Genomic DNA, 26,448 nt, shown 5'->3' with positions numbered 1-26,448 from the left:
CAGGCGGCCAAAGACATGGAGAACTTCCAGACTATCAGGAATGGACAAGAAAGAATACCAGTGGAAGCAGGAGTGAGCAGAAGCGAAAGTCTTTCTTAACCATTGATCCCTCAAAAATGCATAAGACAGAGCTTTCTACAGGGAAGGGGCACTTGATACACAGCAGGTTTCTTAGTAGGTTTCCAACCAACAAATGTTGATAACCTTTGCCATCGTATGGATATCAGGTGGGAAAGTGACCGAAGGTTAACTAATCAAGCGGACCTGGAGATTTTAGATCAACGATTCATAATCTTCATCGGGTCCGTAAAAGAGGGGAAGACCATGCAAGTTTCCGATCCGATATCGCGGGGACCATTAGATCAACCGGGACCTAATCGTATGGATTTCAGGTTCTAAAAGTAATCGAAGGTTAAGTCTCAGACCGAACCTGAACATTTATAAACCAATGGCTCATAATATTTATCGGGTCCATGAACTGTGTAAAAGGGGCACTTGTTGCCGAGGCAATAGTGTTCGTGATCGTCGGATCTTACGGGATCCGGATCGAAGGGACATCGGGTTTCAACATGGGAGGAGGTTAAGGCCAAGAACAGACCTGAAGTTTTATACGTTGACAATTTATTTACCCTGTCGGCTCCGTAAAGCTGGTAAAGGTCGCACATATCTCTGAAGTGATTTCTTTAACGACTGTTGGATCAAGGGAGGTCTTATTGAATGGCCATCGGGTTGGATAATGGGCAGAGGTTTAGATGTAAGACTAAGGCATAAGGTTTCGGGTTTGTTTCAGGTTAATCTTCATCGGCTTAGCCCTTGTTGGTCTTTACACTTGTAGAGACATGTAATATATGTAATATTTCTTGTGGTTAATAGAAGACTCTATTCTTACTTGACCAAAAAAAAAAGTTTTATTAAATTATATTTAACCAACTTATTTAATAATTTATTAAAATTTAATTGCCAATTTAATATTGAAAATAGTTATTATTAATTCCTAATTATTATTTATAAAATAAAATTATAATTTCATTATTTAAAAATAAATAAAATCAAAGTTTAATATTTTATCAATATGCAATCGTGTCCTTTCATTTTTTTGCTAGCAGAGTGTGGGTTGAGTAGAAAAATTGGAATACATCGATATATTCCCATGTTTTACTGATTTGATTCAAATGATTTGAGTGGGTCATAGATTTGAGGTTATTCTTCTTTGAGAGGGTCCAGAATGATTGAACTATAACAAGGTACTGGGTTGTTTTTTACTTGGTTTTGTTTTTTAGTCTTCACCTTCATCCTTATAATCATAATTAAAATTTTATTCTTATAATCATAATTAAAACTAAAAGCAAGCTAATGTTCACAGAATGCAAAAATTTCGAGTAATTATGTTGACGATCAAAAGAGTTCAAATCTAAGAATGAAACTTTTACATATCTTAAATCAAATCCTATATGTAATGCAACACGTGTAGGTTATTGAAAATTTAGTTACAAATATGACCACAGACTGCTCAGTGTGGATCACCATATACTTTTTTTCACGCCACATCAAAGACCCAACGTGCATAAAATTTTAAATTTTTTTAAGTTGACTGTGAGGACAACGAATAGAGTTATGCCTCTGTGGCATGGGTGGAATTTGATGTATGGGTGAATTTCAAAACATATATATTCGTAAGATTTTTATTGAATTTTTTGACGGCGGGTGCAAAGTACAGTGATTGTATAATAAGCTCTGATTGCTCTTAATTAATAGAAATAAAAATAAATTAATTAAATTAACAATAAACAAAATAATATAATGTTAACTTTGTTGAAACTCATTTAATTTTTTATTAGCGGCGAAACTAATTGAAATTCGATTGTGTTAGTACTTCTTGAGGCAAGGTAATAACCCAAATTTAAATTAAATGGCAACAACCCACATTTAAATTAAATGAAACAATCTATATTGGTTATTTTTAATTACTAAAAAACACCACCGTATAAATTACATGACAACATTATTATATAAAGTGGTTTAAATAAATTAAACTCACCACACTTATTTTAACCTGGGTGTGATTGCAACGATCCTGAGACATTCCCAAGCGGTTGATCAACACGTGTGCCTTTTGAAAAAACTTTCCAACAATGAGTTTCAATGAGAGATTTGCAGTTCAACAACAAGGCGGATCCTATTTCCAACTCTATTATAAATTTAATGCGCTTGAGATGCAGGGGCGATAGCCACATACAACGCAGGCCTTGATGACTACCGCCTCCTAGTCATCACGGCGCACGTTGCATGTGGCTATCGCCCCCGCATGTCAACCTGCATTAAATTTACAATAGAGTTGGAAATAGGATCCGCCCAACAACAATGGTATGAAGATGATGACACGTGAGGCCCTTGAATAACACAACACTGACATGTGGAATATATTGAATACTATACGCATTCAATATGAATTTCAGTGAATTTATGGTATAATAAATGATGTCAGAAATCATTTTCATAATTGATGTGAATTTGATGGATAGAATGAACAAAGATTTTATTTTTTACTAATACTGTACGCTTTTCTGACGGCTGGTGCAAACGTACAATGATTGCATAATAATACCCCATTTTTCTTAACCAATAGAAATATAAATAAATAAATTAAATTAACAGTAAATTAAAACAAAACAAAATACTCTAATGTTAACTTTACTGAAGCTCGTTTCATTTTTAGTCAGCGATGTAACTAATTCAAATTCAAAGCATTATTGATTGCGTTACTACTGACTGCGACAGGGTAATAAGGAATAAGGACTAACAAATTGAGGTTGAAAATTTGTGAATGCCTATTAAGCATAAAAAGATGCATAAAGAATTGTGACATGCGACATGTAACTTTCATGTCATGAAGACACTATTTGCAATGAGCATAACTGCCATAATTAAAAGAAAATAATTATAAAAAAAAAGTAATTGCACCAAAAGACCTTCTCTAGCGTAATATGGTAGAGATGGTGTAACACAATGTAATATAATGTCCTGTAAAAAAAATTAATTAAAAATATTAACACAATGTAATGTAAATCTTTTAACTTGGTCAAAATAAAAATAAAAAATAAAAGTAAAAATAACAAAATAAAGTTCGTTTGGGGTAGCTCAATTGGTAATGGCCGCGGAAATGAAGTCTCGCTGAATCAGAAGTCTTGGGTTCAAATCTTGTCCTCTCTCCCCCTATCGAGGTGATAAGTTGGATATGATGATGGCGTAGTCCTACCAAACTTACAAAAAAAATAACAAAATAAAGGTAACTCTATAGAAACAAAATAATAATAAAAATAAAAATGACCCATGGTATTCATGTGGAATATAGTGTATTTAAAGGGAAAAATTAAACCAACCTAGATCCATCTTAACTTTGGATCAACCAAGCATCAAGCGGGACCAAATCGCTTGAGATGCAAATCTATTTTAGAGTGAAAAGAGATTTGACCCCTCTTGGTGCTTGGTAGATTCAGAGTTAAGATGAATCTAGGCTTGTTATAAAAGTTTGAAGTAAAATTGAAAAATATTCAAAATTATTAAAACAATGTAAACTTTGAAATGGGAACTGATATGATTACCCGTTTTGTTGAGGTAGCAAAAAAGTGACCCGATTTTGAAAAGTGGTGATGCAGAACACAGAATTTTTTTTAGCATAGTTTTTGACGCTTTATATATTTTTATGTACATTAGTTGTTAGAATGTTAGTGATTTGCAGGTTGATTTTAAAAAGTGTTGATTCTGTGTCACGCCCTTTTTTTAAAAGACCTATTTTTTGACTTTAAGTTTTCTAATGTATTAAATGTGAATAATTATTTTCTAGATTTAACAATTTTTCAAGTGGTCTTCTTCTTCATATTTTTTTCTTTTAAAGTGAGGTTTTATTTTTTTGCATAGTTAAAGAAGAAGGCCAATATTGTATAGTTTTGATATTCTACATATTTATATATCGTTAATTGATTTTTCAATGCACATCAAATAATTGTCTCTAAAAAACAATACTTTTTAACAATTGACATAAAAATAACCATTCTAAACATAAATATAACTAAAAAATTACACATTTTGATAATTTTTTGCTAGAAATGACATGTCAAAATCACATTTTTATAGGAGAATTTTAACAAAAAATGGTTAAATAATATTTTTTTATGAATTGCATGTCAAAAAAATAATAATGACCACAGTTTTTTCAAAAAATAATGATTCACATAAAATTAAAGCGAAAATCACATAATACAAATATTGAACATATAACAACATTAATTGAATGGCTATTCTTCTCATAAAATGTCAAAGTCAAAACATTACAAATATAACTAATTAATAGTTACAAAGAATGAGCTTGATTTCCTAGCATAACTTAAGTTTAATCAACAATATCACGTAATCCAAACTCTTCATCCTCTAGAGTTTCATCAGTGTCTTCTTCCACAATCTTTTCTGTTTCATTTTGCTCATTTTCCTCTTCGAATGGATTTTTGATGTCTGCGAATCTCCCAATGTATGCCTTTCCAATCATTCCATTTAATGGTGGTTGAGGTTCCTTTATCACTAAAATCCCCTTTCTTCAATCCAATTTCTTCCATTGCATCTGAAAGAAATTAAAGAGCATTAATTCTTTGCCAAATAAATTTGCATTGTACTGGATATTTTTCAATGATAATGCAATTTCTTTCTATTTGTAGGCAACATGCTAGCATTGTACCTAATTATCAAGCACAAAAGAAATAATGAAATAAATTGGTATAATGACATATAAATTAAGAAAGAAGATATTGAAATTCAATTCTATATAATAAAACTTACCTGAGCCAGAAAATAAATCCAGAACCCAATCTCCCTCATTTGAACATAGACCTATAAGATAGTTAATCAATGACTGTGGTTTTTGATAAATGTTAACTATCTCTCCTTTTGCTTCTTTGTCTTCATATGTTAGTTTTTTCACAACAACATCATAAACCTATACTTGGCTATGACTATTTCCATCTACCTGATTAATTAGCATATACATATAGCCATCATTTTTTGCCCAATTATCAATATGGATGAAATCACAATCATTTATAAATGGTTGATCTTCATGGTTAAGAAGATTTGACTTTTGCTTGTAACATGAAATAGTAAAAGTTCAATTAACTTGTACATAAATGAATTTTTTAACATTAATCAAACATACATTTCAACGTCTTACTATGTAAACTGCATCCTTGAGTTTGTTTTCCCCTTGAAGCTTGACAATAATATTTCCAATTGTGTGTTTGAATGAAATGTCACAAATCTCCATAATGGTGATGATGTGACTTCTACAAATCCCGCAACCACTTTACTAAGAACTTGATAAGTATAAGGGTCACTATCACAGTCAATGTTTGGGATAATGAAACCATGGGGAATATCTGCAATAACTAGGGAATAATCCCTTTTAGGTATGAGTTTAGCAATGTCTTCACACTCGCCTTGTATTACTTGATATTGAATAGTTTCAAGCGTGTTTCAAATGAAATGAGTAAGATTTGGATCAAGCTCAACATTCTTAAGATGTTATTTCTTCAGTCTTTCAATCTTAATTTTTTCAATAAAGGTTCTGAAATTATCTGGTGCTCCATTTGCACTCTTCTTCATCTTTAATAAAATAAACAAATATATGTATAAGTTATAAAATAAAAATAGTATACACATGAATAAAAATGAATGTATAAATCAACATACATTTTTAAATGCAAGATAAAAATATTTTAGAGTCGATGTAGAACTTGAATCTGGGTAGTTGTGTACAACATCATCCCAACTATCTTCATTCAACAATTTAACCATTTGTTCTTGTATTTTCATGTAAACTTTGTGAATGAATAGATAAAGTAAAAAAAAGTTAATATAATGATATGTATAATAAATACTACCAAGAACAATATGTTATATTTAAAAGAAAATTATAATCTAAAAATAAGTAAAAATAATTCAACAAACTTACTTTTGAAATTCTTCAGACATTTTCTCCAATGATAATTCCCCTGACCTCACACAAGATAATATTGCTTTGACAAGTTTTTCATCCTTCACTCCTTGCAATGCTCTCCAAGGTGTGATAGTCGTATCTTCTGGAAGTTGCTTCATTTCAAGCCCTGGTTTACTGTTGCTACATATCAATGGTTTAGACCTTTTGAGCTTCTGGTTTTTAATGCCAATGTTCTCCCACATGCTAAAAATCTCATTAATCAATTTTGATATCTCTCCAGTTCTAAATGACAACCGGAAAATGTTATCAATACCTCAGAATATATCAGTGTTTACTCTGTCGTCGTTTGAACTGATTTTCTCTTCAATTTGATAACCTATTTCCATACAACATTCCTTTCGGAATTCTATAGTAACATTTATCTTATCCCCACCACATTTTTCTTTAAATTCATTACGAATAAATCTAACCTTTTAGATGAAAGTCATAGACATCCTATATTCATTATTTGAATTATGATCCCATGCCAATAACTTTGCTTCTGTATCTGATAAACCAACATAAATGATACATTTCATTGTTTCAAAATGTGGGTTATTGAGATATTCCTTGTTATGCTCTTGACCTGCGAGAAGATGCCAGAATACCGAATATATGAAAAAAGACAACCCAGAACACAGAACAAAATAAGAAATAATAGCATGTATTTTATTATTCAGAGATGAAAGCGATGTTCACTTGCCTCTTCGAAGGGGCAACCTCCAATAGATCAGAGCTCGATTACAAAATAAGACACGACACTCCTCAATGGGGAGTCTCTATCCTTTATATAGGATTCATACATGCAATACCATGGGTTAGTACCATGGTTCTCTTAATACCATGTATCTAATACCATGACCCTTTTGCAACTAATTATGGTCCCTTTCTTTAAATGCGGGTCAACCACTTTTCAATTATTAATATGGGCTTTATTGACTCTTTAATTAACTATAACTATGACTTGACCCTATTACATAAATAAGGGGGTCAGGGTTGGACCCTAACATTCCTCCATCAATTGCCTTTGAGCTTCTATAGAATGGTTCACTTCAAGCACATAATAATTGTATTCAAGACATTTTGACTTAACAAATGCTTCTTTGTTGGGAACTTGAATTAGATTAGCAAGAAGCACATAATTAACCACATGAGCATATGGATTGTACCTCATCAATGTCTTCAAGTTGTGAGCATGCAGGTGGTGTGGCTTTCTAATTTGATATTTAAATTGTCCTTCACTTGGCTTACAGATTTGTCTCATATTAAGCTGAAATGTACGACCACCTTCAATTAACTTTGGCTTTGTCAAGTTTTATCGAGTGACATTTTGTTTTGTTTTAATAATGACATCCTCTAAATCAACTCCTAGTGTAATGGTTTCCCTGATTTCTTTTGAATTTTCACTATGAACTTCATTGTTGGCAATGACTACTTGAGAATGTTCAACTTTTATTTTTTTCCTCCTAACATTCTCATCATTAACTAGAATAGAGACATTCCTAGGCATTGTTACTTTTGGTCTTGTATGTCTCTTCTCCTTTCTAACATCAGTTCTAATGTCATCCTCAGTAATGGCAACATATTGTTCAGCGCCAATTTCAACTTCTTCATCTTCAAAAATAATTTGTCTACCTTTGCTAGATTTATCCACTAGACATTTTTTTCTGATCCTTTGGATGTAGATTTGTAGCATCATGAATCACTATTTTTTGCTTGTTTGCCACATCTTCTTCTAACCCTGAGTAGAAACTGCTAACAACATTTATAATATCTTTCTCTATGAAATGAATGCCTCCCAACATAATTGAAAGATTTTCAATAAAAAATTGCCAAACAAAATATCATATGTCAATAAAAAGTAAGTTATAAAAATATAATGAGTTAGTTACAATAATGCAAAACAAAATATAAATAATAATACTTACCATAACTTTTGCAATGTCATTTATATTTTGTTTACATAAGTTTGTAGATTCCTCTGTCGTGTCATATAATGACAATGATAACTGATATTTAATCTTGTCATGTGACTTGGGCGATTTTGTAAGTACATAAACAACTTCAATGTCCGGTATCAAACATCTGTCTATGACTCTTCCCAGTACCTCATAAATTCCACGATCATTAGGGATATCAACATATAGATATAATTGCACCTCTTCGCCTTCTCTATCTTTCACATACCATACATTTTTTAGAAGCTTCACTTCTTTTGATTTCTTCCAGTATGAAATCATCTTTTTATAATTTGAGACGTTCGATAGATTTGTAGTTATTAGCTCAGGTCTGGTTCGTTCAACAATGTTTTTTGAGGATCCACCTTTAATTTTAGTAGTCTTTGGTCCAGAAAGATTCACCAAAATTTACTTTAATGCCATTTTCCTACAAAAATACACACACACACACATATATATATATATAAATCAGTAAATTACAAAAAAACAATAGCTTAAATAAATAAACAAAATGATAAATGATCAATAATTTTGTAAAACCTAACATTTTTTTAATAATAACTTAAAAAAATGTAGCGCCCTCCCGCCCTTCCCCTTCCTCGGGCAGCCCCTTCTCTCCACTAAATATCGGGCCTCCACCCACCGGTGGCCCGTTGGGCCACAGGGGTGGGGCGGGAGGGGTTGCATGCAGCCGCTCCCGCCCCTCCCCCGTGGGGGTGGAGGCCTCCACTCCCACTAGTCCATTGGGCCGCTGGGGTGGGTGTTGCCGGTGAGAATTATCGGGCCCACCACACTCACTATGAACATAGTGGCATTCTGCTTGCCATGAGGCTATCGGGTAAACTTGGCTCATCTAAATTTTTAATTTAATAAATAAATAAATAAATCTAAATTTCATTAAACCTATTAAATTTAAAAATTTGCACACAGCAAAAGGGAAACTAACCTTTCAAATGCAATAACCTTTCGTTGCACATGTTTTTGATAACAATGTAGTTGCTCCACAAATTCGCTCCAAGTCTTTTAACGAACCTCGAAAAGCCTTGATGTGATGTGAGGAATAGTGATAATAAAATTTATGATATAATGGAAATTACGGAATTGTTTTTACCACACGGTTAATGTGGGATTTATTTGTTTTAATAAAATCTTGTTATGGCGATATAGTAAATTTTGATATAGCGAACATTATGGAATTGTTTTACCGCACGGTGAATGTGGTATTAATTTGTTTTTATAAATACTTTAACATATAAATTTTGTTATGGCGATATAGTAAATTATGATAAAGCGAACATTGCAGAATTGTTTTACCACATGGTGAATGTGGTATTCTTTTTTTATATATAAAAACTTAACATATAAATCGTGTTATGGTGATATAGCAATTTATTTTTAATGTGTGATAGAAAATATAATAAAAATTAAAAGAAACATTCAATTGTCTAGTAAATGCTATATAGTTTAAGTAAAAAATTAATTTAGGTAAAAGATTTAGTTTATAATTTTAATTTAAAGATTTAGTTTAAAATATTAATTTTATAAGTAAATTTTAGTTAAAAATTTTCAATAAATTGTAGAAGAAAATTATGGAAGAAAATACATGAAACAAAATTTCTGGAGAGAAAGATTTCGGCGAAATTTTTTAAAGGGAAACTTTGGAGGGAATTTTTCATTTTTTAAGCTATATATTATGATTAGAAGAGAGTGCATTTGTATCATTCAACCTTTTCTGTTTGAAAGGCATGAATTCTTATAATAGTGAAGTTTCGATTTGTGAAGCATCAACATCTTCGTCGCATAACAATTCTATTCATATTGATGAATATAACGGAAATTCTTCCACTATGAATAGAGAGTCAAATCTTCCACTTAGTCCCAATTCGAAGGACTATGAGAGCAACACTGATGAAAGACGGGATGAACAATTTCAAATAAATAAAGAGTCACGGTTTCCACTTAGTCCTAATCATATGAATTATGAGAGCAGTAGTGATGAAGAGCATGATGAAGATTTTCAAATAAATAAAGAGTCGTGATTTCCAATTAGTCCTAATCCTATGGACTATAAGAGCATGATGAAGAATTACAAATGAATAGAGTGTCACAGTGTCCACTTTGTCCTAATCCTATGGACTATGAGAGCAACAGTGATGAAGAGTATGATGAAGAATTTCAAATGAATAGAGTGTCATGGCGTCCACTTAGTCCTAATCCTATGGACTATAAGAGCAACAGTGATGAAGAACAAGATGAAGAATTTCAAATGAATAGAGTGTCACAATGTCCACTAAATCCTAATCCTATGGACTATGAGAACATCAATGATGAAGAGCATGATGAAGAATTTCAAATGAATAGAGAGTTACAGTTTCCACTTATTCCTAATCCCATGGACTATGAGAGTAACAATGATGAAGGTCAGGATGAAGAATTTTCAATAAATCGAGAGTCACATTTTCCTCCTAGTCCTAATTAGTAGGACTATGAGAGCAGTAGTGATGAAGGACAACATGAAACACTCAGTGCTAATCCTAAGGACTATGAGAGAAGCAATGACGAAGGGCAGGGTGAAGAATTTTCAGTAAGTAGAGAGTCACATTTTTTATGTAGTCCTAATCCTATGGACTATGAGAGCAACATTAACAATGCACACGATGAATAATATCCAATAAACATCGAGTCAAATTTTCCATTTAGTCCTAATTCTAAGGACTATGAGGGTAGCACTGAAGAAGGGAAAGATGAAGAATATCCTCTAAGTCAATATTTCAAAATCACAGATGATCATAGTGAGGATAACATTCCTCATAATGATGATGAAAATTCTTATACAAATGATGATCCAATGATGGAGATGTTTCCAGGAAATATTGTATCAAGGAGTAGGGGAAGACCTTTTTGTATCAATCCAAGATGTTCTAGTTATACAAGGAGTAGAGAAGAATATTTGACGAGAAGAAGTTATATTAGTGCTCTCATTTCAAGTGAATGTTGTCAAAAAGATTGCTTGAAACACATGGATTTCAAGTTTGTATTAGAGAAAAGGAAGAGATATTTGTCAATGAATAAAAGCATGCAAAATTCATATTTAGTGGGGTGCATGCAATCTACATTGTCAGGTTATGATTATCATATTGGGTCTTTATTTATCTGTAGAAAGAATTTCAAAATGTTTCATTTAAAGGGTAATTTTTGTTTGTCAAGAATCCAAGAAAAATTGGAAAAGGATCCCATATTTTATTCAGAAGTACGTCATAAACGACAGTTTGGACCATTGTCAAACACTGCAATGTCATGGATGAAAGATTTCTTTTCAAAACATGGAGAGTGTATGCCAAATAGAGAGACAATACATATTCCAGATAATTTCTCAAGACAAGAAATCTACAACTTATACAAATAATATGCAAAAGGCCCTGAAGGACATGGTCGATTTATTACATATCAATATTTTGTGAAAATATGAAAGAAAGAATTCCACAATGTCCATATTCCTAAGAAGACAAGGATGGGGATTTGCGATACATGTGCTTCTCTTAAATAAAAAAGGGACAAATGTGAAGGGTTAGAAAGCGATAAGCATTCATAACTTTAATTTTTAAAATTGTATAGTCATCAACTATGAGAACATATTTCTTAATGACTTTCCTTTATCTTGTGTAGATTCCATTGTCAAATCACTTCAAGAGTCTCACGAACAACAAACAAGTGAAAGGAAAAATTTGTACAAGAATTGAAAGAAGTGTTATGATAATTCAAATAAATATTTGGGTTTGATAATTGATGGCATGGACCAGAAGAAAACACTTCTACCACATTTTTTTCGCAGACCCAAAAATTTACAGGAGGAAAATTTTTATTCAGTATCACTTGGTCGGTTGTATGGTCTTTAATGTGAAAATGTTGACAAGGGTATACTTCAATACTCCAAATATTCACAATGATGCAAATCTGACAATAACCATAATTCATGATGTGCTTTTTCATTGGTCTCGTAATCTTGTTGAAGTTTTGTATCTACAATTGGATAACACTTGTCGTGAAAACAAAAATCAGATTGTTTTTGGATATCTAAACATGCTTGTTTAATTGGGAATTTTCCAGAAGGTAAAGGTTGGTTTCCTTCTTGTTGGGCACACTCATGACCATATTGATCAGATGTTTAGTCGTTTTTTAGTCACATTGAGGAGGAAGGAAGTTGGGAGCTCGTTGTCATTACTTGAATGTATTAAGAAATCATACGTGCCAGAGCCTACTTTTGATGTCTTGGAAGAAACTGTTGACATGCGAAGGTGTATTCTGGGATTACATGGTGAGGAGAAATGCATTGAACAACTTAATGACATTAGCTTCCAACATCAATTTCGTATCAAAAAAATTGATGGGAAAACACTAATATGGGGCAAGAAGTATTCAACTACTGCAGAATAGGCGCCGTCATAAGGTTTGGCATTTTTGAAGTTCATTCGAGATCATCAAATATTTGCGTCAAATATATTGTTACTACAATCAGTTGTTGAAGTTCATAATGCACATAAACAGAATAGAGATATAAATTATTCTGATTTCCTAGAAGAAAATAAAAAATGTATTAGATATACAAATGAGTACTTTGATATTGTTGATTCAGTTTGGTGGGAGATTTTTTTCAATAATCAAAGTGATATCATTTCAAGAACAACAAATAAAGATATACCTTTAAAAATCCATTTATTTGGCCACAAAATGTGTCAAATGAACATGAGGAAAGAAACATTGTTGAACAACAACAATCTCAAGGTATTATTAATTCTTCACAGGTAAAGGAAAGAGAAATGTATATTGGTTCTAGAAGACCGTGTGCACAATGTGAAGCCATGGAAGACCTTTATAAGGGTTCAATACAGGCTATTAAGGAGGGTTGCATGATCACAGTGCTAGCAGATGGAGATCCCAATGGCTATCCATTCTAGGTTACTAAGGTTATAAAGGTCATTATAGAAAATGAAGATGTTGCAGGTGTTGAAGTACACTGGTATGCCACAAATTCACACCCATTCAATGGTGTGTATAAGCCAAAGATGGTAGTTGATAAAAAAATTGGCGGAAAGAGAAAAAGAAAGGGTACAAATATAAATCGTCGACGCAAAGACCTCTTAAAATTGGAGGATGTAGACATACTTGTTTTGGACTTCAATTTAACAAAGAGAGGAACTCTTCGATTCAAGATGATAGAGATTCTAAAGAGGTTGTTACTAGAAGGAACAATGTTGAGATGGGAGTCTGTTGAAACCAGTCGTAGATCTAGAAGAATTTTGAAACCTGAAATGGTGGGCATGCATGTGGACTCAGATGGGGCACTAGTTGATGAAAGAGAAGAATACAGAACATCTTCATTTGCATCTAGTCATTCATTTGAAGATGTGTAAGAAAATATGAGCGATTTTGAATAATTATTTAAGACGGTTTATATAACTGATGTTGGCATCGTATCTTGAAATTAAATTTTTGATTCACATATGGTGTTAAATGAAGTTATGGGTCATTTTTATGTTTGTTGGATTATATGTTTTCATTATGATGATTTTTATTGTTTATAATATCTACAATGCAACAAGAACTTAGAGATATAATTTATGTTTCATTCAATCTACAAGTATTGACATTTTGATTAATTTTTTCATGTAATTTGTTCATAATATGTTGAAAGTTTTTTAATTCTATGGTTGAAATTTTTCCATTTTTTTTTTCTTTAATGTTATGGTTGAAAATAATTAGAATTTTAGCGATCTTTAATGTCATGTTATTATATGTTTAACAACATGGATGAAAACTAATGTAATTTTAATGTGTTTCAGATCCAATTATTTTATTTTTATCGTCATTATTAAAAAATGCTAAAATTATACCTGGAAAATAAAAATGTTATTCTACCAAAAGCATTAGTGTGTTTTTTCTTCAAAAACAACTGTTTTTTGCACACAAAAAAATCAGTTTTATTGTCATTTTTTTAAAATGTTGAAAATTGACCCTAAAAAAATGTCATTCGAGTATACACACTTTTCGTTTTCAGCACTGTTTTTGATTTTTTTTGGGGTTTTTTTTTGCTAGAGTTCCTATTTTGAGTTGATAGTTCCCATTTCAAAGTTTACATTGTTTAAATATAAGAATTTGTAAAAAGGTTAAATTGAGCCTAGCGTTGAATGGAGACTGTAGACCTTGTCTTGTTACTTATTAGACTATTCATTTGTATTACTTTAGCTATTTTGTGGGATTAAAATTAATTATTTCACACTCCTCATCAAGGATGGAATTTGACAGATAATGTGCCCATCACAGGGTAATTTTCCCACTAAATACAACCAATTTTTTTTAGCTCGTCAATATTCTGTGATAAAATGATCTAAATGGATATTAGAGTTGCAAAAAGCATCAAATTTGATGGCTACTTTAGATTTGAAATTACTACCCTCTCCTCACTCGCTTTCAGTGTTTGTTAAAAAACCTTTCTCTTGGTGGGTTCTTGGACTGTGAATGAATTGCAACACACCTCATTTTTTTCTTTTTCCAAAGAAAAAAATCGTAATTTTATTCAGCAACAAAATTAGATTTTTGCAGATGCCCAAGGGGATTACAGATACATCAACCTAAGGCCAAACAGAAAAATGCCTCATCATGATATGAGGAAAAGGCTAAGAAGCCAACACTAGAGGAGAGGGCACACCAGAAACAACCCCAGAAAAGCCCAAAAAATGGGGACACGCAGGCCTGACACAGAAAAAACCCAGAGGGGCCACATAAAACTAAGCCCAAGATAAGCATCCATAACAAAATAAGGGAATAATCCCCTGCACAAAATCTTGATGATGGGGGCGAAACCATGAGCCGCAAACCCCAAAACCACCTTGCCAAGAAATGAGCCTACACCAGCAAATGATTAAGCTCCTACTCGACACCCAGTAGCAATGAAAGGGAAAGGCAACTACAAAGACAACACCCAAGAGAAAGCCAAAGGAAAAAAGGTGGACGACAACGGAGACATGAGAACATAAATCCCACGGACCTCAGTAGAGAAATGACGCATAGAAAGCGATCCCTGACAACACGACTCGACAACAGAGGAAAGGGGCCCAAAACCCTGAAACGTGATGAAGCCCCCTCAACCCTACCTCCATGTCGCAACCAAACACCAGATGTCCACGCCAAGAGAGCCACAACATGCCAAGGACCTCACCGCGGTGAGGGAATCGACAGGAAAGGAGGCACGAACTAGGGCAAAGGTAGCTAGGGAAGCGCCTTGCCCTGCTCCCTCAATTCCCTCATCCACCAAGTGAGCCTCTGATATTCATACCTCATTTGCAAAGGCTATAAAATATTATAACAGTTATCATAAAAAGAACATAAAATATATTATAATATTTCTATTTTGATCTTGAGTTCAAGCCTAAAACCAGTGTGTTCATTACAATGCAAGTGTCCCACATTTCAAAATGTGTCTACGACAAGTAATGTTAAATACTTGTTGATTGTTGCTGGACATTTATATGCAAATAAGTTGATGTGAATGAAGCGCAAAGGAATTACCATCATCTCGTCTCAAACTATGAGGATGTGTAGTATTTCATGAAACACTCCACATCTCTTGCTGCCAAGAGTTCTTGAGCAGTTGATGCCAAGTATTATGAAGCTTCTAGGGAATCATACTGAAGTTTGGTATTTATTTCTTTATATTTTAATGTTCTGTCTCTCTTTGTTATTGTCTCATGAAACACTACGGATCCTCTATAGCCAAGGGTTCTTGAGCAGTTGATGTCAAAGATTGTGAAGGTTCTGGGGAATAAAAATGAAGTTTGGTATTTATTTATTTCATCTTTTAATATTCAACCTCTCTTTGCTTTTGTCTCATTAAACACCACGAATGCTCTGCAACTGAGTGTTCTTAAGTAGCTAATTCCAAGTATTGGGAAGATTTTGGCGAATCATAATGAAAGTTGACATTTATTTCTTTCATCTTTTAATGTTTTATTTCTTTAAATAATTTATGGTATGAGCTACCCACAAATCAAGAGCCTCTTGAAGTGTGTCATAAGTATCGACATTTTTTCATGGTTGGAATCAATGAACTTTGTATGTGTTATGTTAAAAATTTCAATTGTGAGATTTTCCTGATTTTAGATTTTACGCTCAAACAACTTTTTTCTGTAGAAATTATGGTGTAGAATTGTAACTTCTCATGAAATTTTAATCGAAATCACAAGACATAATCCTACTCCACTGCCATGTGGAATTAAATTCACAATTCAAAACATCAATCACAAACATGCAATGAGAAATAACACACATGCACACAATATTTTTCTAAGGGAAAGCAATCTGTTAGAAACCCCTTTCCTTGCTTGCATTAATACAATCAATAGAGATGTATTACAATTGCTAGCTCAATCTGACCTCAACCTGCAAGTGAATAACCTATCTCTCTACTCATTGAGAAGCTCTAACCCAAACTTAGTCAATTTTTGCCTTTGCTTGAGCCCCTATTTCCTTGTGTAATTCCTAAAGAAATTAGGCCCCTATTATTTAGGAATTTCCTCCAAAATGCTTGCACAATTCTCAAGGTTGGTCATTTGACTGCATGCAACACCTATACACTCAAGACTAGTCTACAACTAATGTTGCATTGCCTTGGAATCTCCACCACAACTGGGGAACTCGAATTCTCTAGCTATTTTGGGTTGATTGATCAGTTAACTGGTTGATCACTGAGTTAGACTAAAGTCTCACTACACAAATGACCTTCCACTAGTTCCTCCAACAGTTAGAACTACTTTAACTGGAAACAACTTGAAATAACTGACCTTGATTGCTACAAATTAGCAATGACACATGCTTAATTGAATAACTCCTCTAACCTGAATTTATTGAGTCAACTGAGTGACAAGAGCCATGTCACCTTAGTTAATTGCATCCAAGTTGTCTATTGATGTGGAAATTTGGATTTTCTCAATTTGACCAAGGCAAAATCAAGTTGAGACTTTCTTGTTGCATTTTGACAATCACCCCTATCCTGCATCTGTGGAACTTGAACTTCCATCTTGACAAAGCCTTTGTCAAAATGTCAACATCTTTTTCCTCTGTTAGAATGTATTGTAGCAACATTATCCACCTCTGCACACAGTCCCGTAAATGGTGATACCAGATATCTATATGCTTGGATTGATCGTGAAATACAATATTCTCATAGATCTTGACGCAACTCTGATTATCACAATAAATCATAGTTAGATCCATCATATGACCAAACAATCCCACAAGTATATTTCTCATCCAGATCAGCTCACATGCTGCTTGACTTGCAACCATGTGTTTTGCTTCTACCGAGCTAAGCACCACAAATCTTTACTTCTTGATGTGCCAGGAAACAACTACAGACCAACACTAAAAATTCCACCTGATGTACTCTTTTGGTTGCCAATGGACTCCCTACCCAATCTGCACTAAATAAGCCACACAACTTCACTCCCTCTATCCGTATGTACCATAGTACAAACTGGGTAGTGCCTTTGAGTTACCGTAACACATGCTTAGCTGTCTTCCAATACAATGTGGTTGGTCTAACCATATCTTGGCTCAACTGGTTGACTCTATAACACATATCTGGTCGTGTATTCACAAGATACATCACTGAACCCACTAGCTTCCAATAAATGGTAGCATCCACTTCCTCACCTAAAGTGGCTTCCTCCTTCCTCTAGTTGGTCGCTTGAGGTGTCTCCATGGGTTTACAACTCCCATGCAAAATATTTGTAGTATCTCATTTGCATACTTTCCTTGAGACACAGATAGTTCCTCATCTCCTTGCTATGCTTCCAACTCGAGGAAGTAATGCATGAGACCCATGTCCTCAATTTCAAATTCCCTTGCAAGATATGATCAACTTCTTATCACCAGTTAAAATTAAATCATCAACATATAAGATAATAATAAGCAATTTACCTTCTACCAATATGTTATAGAGGTTTGCATTCACTTCATTTTTTGGGAATCCCAAACCAATGAGATAGTTGTCGATCTTGGTGTACCAAGCACAAGGTGTTTGTTTGAGACCGTAAAATGCTCGCTTAAGTCCTTTCATAAGATACTTTCAATCAAATGTATTAAAACCTTCTGGTTGTTCGATGTACACCTCCTCCTCAATAATCCCATTGAGAAATGTTATTTTTACATCCATATGGTGGATCTTCCACCCCATATGTGCAACCAGAGCAAGAATAGATGTAATGGATGAATAACTTGCTACAAGAGCAAAGGTTTACTCATAGTCATTTCCCTCAACTTGAGAAAATCCTTTGGCCACAAATCCATATTGAACCCACAATTGGTTTATTTGTTGGTTTGGGACCACTTCCCAAACACTGTTCTTTACAATGGATTCATACTCTTCCACCATTGCATCAACCCATACAAGTTTCTCTACTGCTTCCTAGGAAGAGGATGACTTAGTCTCTACTAGTTGAGTCATTAGAGCCATGTAGCCATTGTACCTCTCAGGTGACCTCCTTTCCTTGTGCAAATTTAAAGGAGCTCCCACATTCTCCCTCACATCCTGCACAAGTTTATCAACTTCCCTGGCTCTTTTTCAGCCTTCTTTGGATGGTTCTACTTGAGTGGATGTCTCCACTCTCTGCTCCTCAATTTGTGGCTGCTCCACAACTTCCTGAGGATCCTCATTTAGAGCTAAAAGCTCATATTCTGGCGGGATCTGAAGCTCCCTCTCAAGAGAGCACCGCATCACTTTCTCCTCATCAAACTTTACATCCCTTAGCACAACTGTCATTCAGAGAGAAGGTAAGTACACACGGTAGTTGTGAGGAGTTTTCGTGTAACCCACAAATACCCACAAATTTGTTGTCAGCTCAAGCTTATTCCTTGATTCTTTGGAGACATGGCAGTAAACAGAGGCTCCAAAAGTCCTAAAGTGTGACACATCCGACTTTCTCCCTAAGAAGGCCCCCTTCGGTGTAATCATACCAAGAATCCAATGAGGACTCTGATTATGCAAATAGACAATTATGTTGCATGCCTCAGCCTACAAATGCAAAGGTAGGCCTTGGTCATGTGACATAGCTATCACTACTCCCACATTGCTCTGGTTCTTCCTCATATCTACCCTTATTTGCTGTGGGTTGTGGGGTGTTGTCAACTCTCTTTGAATAATTTGTTTTGCACATTTTTTTTTAATTCATTCAAAACATACTCACGTCCGTCATCACTCCTAAGAGCCTTCACCTTCTTTCTAATTTCTTTCTCAACTAGTGCCTTGAATTCTATGAACTTGAATAATGTCTCATCTTTCTTCCACGTGAAGAAGATCCAATACTTCCTTGAGAAGTCACCAATAAAAATGCAAAAATATTTGTGTATGGTAGTGGAGGCTGTTGAGAAAGGTCCAAAAACATCAGAGTGTATCCTTTCCAATAATGCACGTGCTTTGTTGTCCTGATCATGGAACATGGTTTTTGCATACTTCCCTAAGGTGCAGCCTTTGCATACATCCTCTTGCTCAATTGCTCCTTTAGAGAGGCCAATGGTTATTTGTTTCATAATCTTCAAGGTGCCATGATGCAAATGGCCAAGTCTTTTGTGCCAAAGTTCACCGACACCAGGGCTCTGCACTTTCTCCGTCTTACTGCTTAATGCAAAACAATACTCCACATCTATCTTATACAAATTCTTCACACAAACCCGGATCTTCTTCACTTATGTCGTGGTTATGTGTCTCAGGAATGCTTTCCCTTTGCTGAAGATCACAACATAACCACGGTCTTCTAAAACTGCAATAGAGGTGAGATTTTTCTTTAAGCCTAGAATGAACATGGCATCCTTGAGTCTAAGAAGGGATCCTGACTCCCTCTAAAAGGTGACAGTACCAATCCCCCTCGTGTTGTACCTTTCATCATCCCCCAACTCGATCTGCATTTGGAGATCTTTCTCCTCCAGGTCACTAAAAAGCTCTCTACCCCTTGTCATGTTGAATGATGCACATGAGTCCAAGTCATCCAATACTATAAACATAACAATACATGATCAACCTATAAACATAGAACCCACATAGACAAGTTTTTTGAATTTTTTTAAAACCGAGAATAAAATAGAGAATAGTTATGCAATTTTTATTTTTTATTTTTTAAATCTAGAAGAACACAAAGAATAGTTGTGCTTCAAGACCTTAATGGATAATAGATTGTGAATGCTTCAATTGTTTGTGAATTCAAAACACTTAAATGTAAAAAGCCAAAATATCCATGTTAACATGATAAAATATTTTAAAGAGAGCTTGTATGTACCTAAAAGCAATTCCCTCAGTGGCAGTGCACCAAATTTAATGGTGCAATGTTCTCAAAGATGAGAGTAAACCATGAGTTAAATTTGTGGTAGCTTTGCAGTTCGATCTCAATGCCATGTTGTGGACATTTGAAACATGTCGCCTTATTTTTCCATATGGTGGCACATATCATCTATGACTTACCAAATTTACTCACAACCTCAAAAACTTGAATGGACGGCATGTGAGAACAACCTAGGCATAATGGTATATATCCCACCCTTATCTTACTACATATATTATAGAAAAAACAAGGCCTATAAAGCATGCATTTACGACCACTTTACACCATGTAGAAACTAAAACTTAGAAGCATAATGTTTTAATATAGCAAATACAAAACAACAACTTATTAATAAGGTATCATAAACAATTGATTCTATCCATAGTGAGGAAGAAAATGAATAAGCAGATATGTATCCACCAGTTCACTCTATTTGTGATAGAACATGACTGTCATGTACACTAAAAGTCATTTTGTATGGGCATGTAGATGAAACAAGTGAGATTACAAAAATCTGATTAAACACCAAAAAAACTAGTTAACAAGACAAGGGATTAACCAAATATCCTTCTGGTAATGCATCCCATATGAGGGAGGATTAAGTTTCACAAGTTACATTATGTTCGTTGAAAGCTGCATAAAATAAAGTCATGTAGTTGGAATAGCTAGTTTTCAACTGGATTGGTCCTACATTTTTATTGATTGTACCACATTTTCACATGGTTATATTACATCACATTACATCACGTTTTGCTTTTTGGATAAAAACATTGTTTTTCTTCATAAAACTCTCGAGATAGGCTAATATGCTTATGGGAAACAAATAGAGATTTATTAGGACAACAAAAAAATGATATTGTTTATAAATATAATTCAAAACCAAAACCTTTATTTCTTCTTTGAGAGAGCTATCAATATGATAATGCACTTACATTTAGGTCCTTGTAGAAGCTACTAGATACTTTGTGGTTGAGAAGGGGTTTGTTTAACTCATCATATTCTATTGAATCAAAATGCTCCAGCTTTCTTCCTTTCACTTCCCTGTAATGCACTCTTATCCTCATGGTGCCAAAGATCACGACTCAAAAATTAGAGTCTAATTGCAAACCCCAAAGGCTTTCTAAGGACAATAAATAACGAGTCTTCACACATACACACACCTTTATAAACTATGAAAAAGTGGTAGATCTCCATGCACCAAGAGCCCTGTAACATTTAAAGATCAGACAACTTCTCCACAATAGAATAATCTTCTAAAATGATATGTTGATATCAAATTATGGAAGCACAAGGTATGAAACAAAATTGGATGATATAGTCAGTTTATGATCCGGAAGGTCGATAAAAGAAGAATCAAACTTAGGCCTCATTGTTTGATAAAAAAATTAGCTGGCATCAGAAGGATTACTTTATACTTCTAAAATGAACTTGCAAAATAAATTGGTTAGCGTGGTCAACCAAGAACAAGGTTCTAGAATGTACCCAAGTTTACCAAATTAAAACTTTGAATAAATTTATAGACTAACCCTAGCACCGACAAAACTTTGGGTGAGATAATTAGAGTAGAAGGGAAAACAATAGAGGGAGGATTACCCGCAAGACAACGCTTGGAGGAGTCTCTAACCCATTTAGCTAGCACGGTCATGTGTCCAGAAATTAAATGAAAGAAACACACAAGATTATGGTGTTAGTAGACTCCAAGTTCTATAGAAAGGAAATAAATTGTGTTCAACAAGTCAAGAAGTTATGCAAACCAAAAATCATACATTTACTTGGCAGAACTCTGAGCTCCATCATCGAAGAAGAATTAAACCAATGTTTACACCCAACACCTGAGCTAGTTTAGCCATTATAAGCAAAGAATATTGAAATCGAAAGAAGGTAATGCGTTGTGGAACCGACTTGTCCCCGAAACAAGGGTAATAAAGGATGAGAAAATTTTGGGTTTGAAATTCCTAAAGGGAACAAAGAGGGAAATGTAAAAGAGCATGCACACCCTAAATAAAATTGCTAGTGCCATGATAAAACCACTAGGATTAAGAAGAGGAAACACAAACAAAAAACTCTCAGAGTTCGTAAATTACCCATTAAACCTATTCTGGGCAGTGTTCAAACTCCTATTTGTGATTAAGAAACTTGTAAGGGTGATGGTAAAGGACCAGAGCAAATATAGTGAGAAGACTCAGGACAAAAAGGCATAATCTCCTCAAAGCGCCAATGACCAAAGCATAATTGAGAAATGAAACACCGCAAGTGTAATCTACCCTAACCATACTTTGCCCTAACTCCATTCACACTATTGGATCACCTCAGGCGATCTCATCCATTCAAACCAAATGGCCATGTGATAGTGTCAAGATGGACAATGATGAGACTACATGGCATGGTCTGATAAAATCATCATGTGTGAAGTATGGAATTTTTCTCAGTTTTTCTCATCCAAAACTTTGTTTCCTAGTAGTAATTTTTTGATAGCAACGTGGATAAATATAAAGAGGACACTTCTTGAAGACGACGAATTTTCAACAGTGTTGTGAGAAAAAACCTCATCAAAGAACACCTATTAACGTAATTAATGTTAATAGTATGGTTTTCTACAACTCTTTTAATCATAAATAAGAGATAAATAAGAGATATGTGAGATTAAAGATTTTAATTTTTTTAAAGATTTTTTTTTTCCTTTTCCTTTTTAATACTCATTTTTCCTTTTATATTTAAATATTAAATTTCATTTTTTAAAACTAATTAAGTTTGTGAGAAACAGAAAAAAAAACACGATAAAATCAATAAAATTTATGATAAAATAAAATAAAATAAGATAAAGATGAGTTTATTTCAAATTTATAAACCTATCAATATAATACCTTCATTATTATATTATTTCGTTTTTTAATAAATCAATAACATTTATGAAAAAATAAAGTAAGATAGGATAAAGGTGAGCTTATTTCAAATTTATAAACCTATCATTATAATACCTTCATTATTATATTACTTCGTTTTTTAATAAATAAATAAGAATTACCCCTGGATTCCTTCCTTTCATTCCATTTGAATCATTGAATAAAGTTGGTGAAGAAAAGGATTTCCTTCGTTCCCTAGTTTGTGGAAAAAAAGGTAATTCCTTCCTTCCTTATTGTGGCATTCCACCTTCATTATTGTTTATTTTACTTTCTCCCGGTTCTCTTATTCCATCTTCATTATTGTTTATTTTATTTGCAAATAAAAAGGACTTCCTTCCTCCTTTCCTTGATTTATGAGAGAAAAAAAGGGACTTCCTCCCTCTCTCCCTCATTGTTTCATTCCACCTTTATTATTGTTTATTTTATTTTTAAATTATTATAAGATTTAAACATAATTGTTGTTATAGGCATTGATTGGGTAATTTCGTATTATTAGTTAAGTATTATTAATATGGTTTTGAATTTTTTTTAGGTAAATTTAAAGTTTAAATTAATATTATAATAAATATTTAATATTCCACTAAATATTTAATATTCTAAATAATGTGATATGTAACATCGTATTAGTAAAAATCACAATTAATTTCTTTTTCATTTATAGTGAGGATGAGATTCAATAAAAAAAATTTAGGAGTTTTTTTTTTTATAAAGTTAGGGTTTATAAAAAATATATAATTTAAGTGAGTTTAATAATTAAGAGTATATGTTTCTTTTTAATAACTAGAGAGGATATGTTTTAATAATTAAAGGAGTATGAATGTTTTAATAAATTTAACAGTAAAATTATTATCTAGAAGTAAATTTTTTTGTCTCACAAATATTCTTATATCAATTTGGTGTCTGACTTAAACTTAACCTTAAAATTAATAATAATAATAATAATTCCAAATACTTTAGATAAGAATAAAAATTTCAACCGTGAAACCATTAGGATTAGGGTTATAATATACTATTTCATTTTTTTGGGTATGGAAATGAAAATTTGCAGCCGTGAAACCATTCGGGTTAGGGTTACACTTTCACACTCCAAAAGGTCGGAGTAAGGTTCAGAACTAAAAAGTTTGGTAGTTCTCTCTCATTAAGGTTAGGGTAAGAACGGAAAAAGGTTGCTAGTTGTTCTCTCCCATTAGGGTTAGGGTAGGAACGGGAAAAAAGTTGTTAGTTGTTCTCTCCCATTAGGGTTAGGGTTTCCATTTCTCTCTGATGAAGCTAAGCCTCTATTTATTTGCTTTAGCCCCTCCGTTAGTTCCATGGAATGGAAAGCGAAGTCGGTACTTGTCTTTTCAGTCTATTTCGATCTTCCGGCCATCTTGACGCTCTCCTTTTTCATGGATCTGGTCATTTAATGAAATAGATTAGCGTTTATTCTATTTTTCTATGGTTATGTGAAATGAATGGATAAATAATACGCCGCCTTAGCAGAGCAATCTAGCCGCTCACTAGAGCGATGGCAAAGTTTGTTTTGAGAGGCGGCAATAACAATGTTGAAGCAAAATCTCCGTGCTGCTACGATTCTCAATGCGTAACGAGCCTCGAACACTTTGCCACATTTTCCCCTTTTGTTTCTCGAAATAACATTTCGATGTGTTTTTTTGACTTGTTTTATTGTTTGGTTCGCATTTTTGGTCGATTAATGTGTGCCTGGTTTTAGATTTGGCTTATTAAGGTTGTAGATCCAGTCAAGAGGAATTTTTGTCATCGTCTGTAACTCCTATAATGTGGTTACAGTTACTGGTCGTGCGTGTGATGCTGCTGCTGGAGCAAATATTAGGATAAGTTTTTTGCATGTTTAAGACTGTTATTTAATATTCTATTCTGCCATTCAAAGGCTTTGAAATTACAGAGGGCCGCATTTGTCTATAGATTTGGTCAGCCCCGTTTCAGTTGATTGATAAGATTATATATATATGGGAATATGCCATGTGTGTTTGTAGTATTGATAAAATTATATATATCTGAATATGACCCAACACTGCCTCTGTCAGTTGAATGTATTGTCTGCTACCTCTTCTTCTAGTATTGGCGTTAGCTCATTTATATAACTTGTTTAACAAGAATTTTGTTCGGAATAGATAGATTCCATGTTGGGTTGTTTCTCCCCATGTGCAGCATTTCTCTGTCTAACTCGTTCCAAAGTTGAACTTTTTGGAAGGGTTAATCCCTTTGTTATTTTGAGTGAATAATTCGGTTGGCACAGTTGTACTTATGTCGCAAGTATTTTCTGGTTGAATTCTTCTATTTATATTATTTATATATATTTTTATTTGTATCTGGTTTTTGTTTCTGTAGTTTCTTGTCCAACAAACAAAATCACCTACCACCCAAACTGTTCCCTTGCAAATAACAAATAAAATCACCTACCACCCAAACTGTTGAATCTAATTACAAATTCAGGATGGTATCTATTTTGAATGTTCCATTCCCTTGCAAATAACAAATAAAATCACCTACCATCCAAACTGTTGATTCTAATTACAAATTCAGGATTTCATAAATAAATTTCTAGAAATGAGAAAATGACTGTTACTGTGAGTGCACTTTGTTAGCTTGAACTAAGCTCCGTCTATGTTAAATATTGCCGAACGAAACCCAGTTTAACATCATGGAAATAAAAATGTAATTGAATAGATTTAGCAGGGGATAACCATTGCAGCGTAAATTCAAGTGTCATTTTTTTCTCATAGCTAACTCGATAAATGACTTTGTATGGATAAAAATTGTTAATTTTATCTCTTATTCCTATTTGTAATGTCGAACTAAGCTCCCTTGATGTTGAATTCAATTTAACATCATGGATGTAGAGGATTAACACCTTTCTATGCAATGCCTAACGATGTTAGGACACATGGGTCTGATTTGATCAGACCTATTACATTCTGGATTTCTTTGCTAGGGTCATTTGTTGATTTACTTCATGCATCTTATCTTTTATAGAAAGCCATTTGTTGATTTACCTTTTGCATTTTATCTTTTATAGGAAGCCATTTGTTGATTTACTTCTTGCATCTTATCTTTTATAGAAGACCCTTTGGTTCTCTAGCTAAGTATGTTAGGACACATTGGTCTGATCTGATCAGATCTATTACTTTCTGGATTTCTTTGCTAGGGCTATTTGTTGATTTACTTCATGCATTCTA

The 26,448-nt window shown here is 33.5% G+C and overlaps 1 non-coding gene across 1 annotated transcript; it reads left to right on the top strand.

Annotated features, from left to right (window-relative positions):
- Positions 1-24,732: 24,732 nt before the first annotated feature.
- On the top strand, positions 24,733-24,862 carry LOC149239076 (small nucleolar RNA snoR86). Its single transcript, XR_016246902.1, has one exon. It is a non-coding gene; the product is annotated as a small nucleolar RNA snoR86 (small nucleolar RNA).
- The last annotated feature ends 1,586 nt before the right edge of the window (positions 24,863-26,448 follow it).

Source organism: Pinus tabuliformis, chromosome 8, assembly GCF_031772625.1.
Source record: "Pinus tabuliformis cultivar Carrire ecotype Pingquan chromosome 8, CPIR1, whole genome shotgun sequence".
In the NCBI taxonomy this organism is placed as follows: Eukaryota; Viridiplantae; Streptophyta; class Pinopsida; order Pinales; family Pinaceae; genus Pinus; species Pinus tabuliformis.
The sequence above is the reverse complement of the archived record's forward strand: the minus strand, read 5'-3'. Positions and strand labels throughout refer to the sequence as shown.